The sequence below is a fragment of the Gavialis gangeticus genome, unplaced genomic scaffold (assembly GCF_001723915.1).
Source record: "Gavialis gangeticus isolate Ggan-Ray unplaced genomic scaffold, GavGan_comp1, whole genome shotgun sequence".
NCBI classification, from domain to species: Eukaryota; Metazoa; Chordata; order Crocodylia; family Gavialidae; genus Gavialis; species Gavialis gangeticus.
This window is the reverse complement of record NW_017729012.1, coordinates 7,765,187-7,766,396: the sequence shown is the minus strand read 5'-3', so window position 1 is coordinate 7,766,396 and position 1,210 is coordinate 7,765,187. Positions and strand designations below refer to the sequence as shown.

Below are 1,210 nucleotides of genomic sequence, written 5' to 3'. Positions count from 1 at the left end.
CGGACGAGGAGCTGGAGGAGGGGGTGAGGTTCGGGGCCGGGCCGGGCTGGGCTGGGCGGGAGCGGCCATGGCGGGGGCTGGGCCGACACCTTGCTGCACCTCAGCCCTTGCATCCTCCTGGGATTATCACCCTTTCCCCTTTGCTCTGTGCCTTCACCTCGGAATTTTTTTGGGGGGAGGGGGTGTTTTGTTTTGGGTTTTTTGACGTTTTGGGCCCAAATTATGTGGAGAGGTGTCCCATGCAGCGGTAGCAGCCTAGGGGATTTGTTCTGGGGACGCCTCAGAGCCTGGCTTGAGGTGAAGGTGCTAAGGGAGGATGCTGTGCTGCAGGGCCAGAGCTGAGCGAGGATCCAGGGGAGGTTTAAACTTGTGGAAGTGCTGCAGTGGGTTAGGCCAGGTGCTGTGGGCAGATGCAATATCTTTTATTAGACTTTATTATTATTGTTATTGTTATCACTACCTTTTCCTATTATCTTTTATTACACCAAGGAGTAGTAGTCATCGTGCCTGTTATTGGACTAAGTCGTTGATAGCTGAGTTGTCGGGGGGGGGGAGTTCTTTGCAAGCTTTTGGGTGCAGTTGCCCTTCTTCGGGCACAGGGAGTTTCTGCTGTTCTCAGATCTCCAAGGGATGAGAGAAGCCAAAAGCATGACAGGATGTCAGTGAGGGTGAAAATAGGTGGAAATTAGGAAAACTAAAGGTAAAGAAGCAGCGGGGGGGGATGACGAGAGGGTTAGGGAACTGTGTCCTCCTCATCGGTTGTTCTAGGTGCTATTCTGATGTCTTTATAGGGTACTTAAAACATCCCCCTGTTTGTAACAGGTGGGATGGGAGGCTATGTACAAACTTGCAAGCTTAATGCATGACAGTGCCCCTAGGCTGGTTTGGAGCTAGGGACGTAACTTCAGTCTGTTTTACTCTTTGTGCCTTCACTCCATGTGGTTTTGTGACAAATGGCGTCATACGTCCTAAATATAGGTATACATTTTAAATATTTTTAAAGCTTTTCTTGCTAGTTACAAGGTGCCAAACTTTATTGCTGCCTTGATAACATAGCAGGTTACCTACTGTCCTTGATGTCTGTTTGGCTCTTTAGCAATAATGATCTTTTTGCTGCTGTGCGCCATCAAGTTGAACAAAGCACCTTTTTTACTCTGGGTCAGAGATTGATTGATTGATTTTTTTTTTTTCTTTTTTTTTTTTTTTTTTT

The 1,210-nt window shown here is 47.5% G+C and overlaps 1 protein-coding gene across 1 annotated transcript in view; it reads left to right on the top strand.

The window, feature by feature from the left end:
* Window positions 1-6: 6 nt before the first annotated feature.
* The window catches only part of RPS6KB1 (ribosomal protein S6 kinase B1), a 21,234-nt gene continuing 20,030 nt past the window's right edge, over window positions 7-1,210 (top strand). Inside the window, exon 1 of the mRNA XM_019511128.1 lies at window positions 7-23. The gene's annotated coding sequence lies outside the window, so the exon portion shown is untranslated. The remainder of the gene's footprint in view (window positions 24-1,210) is intronic.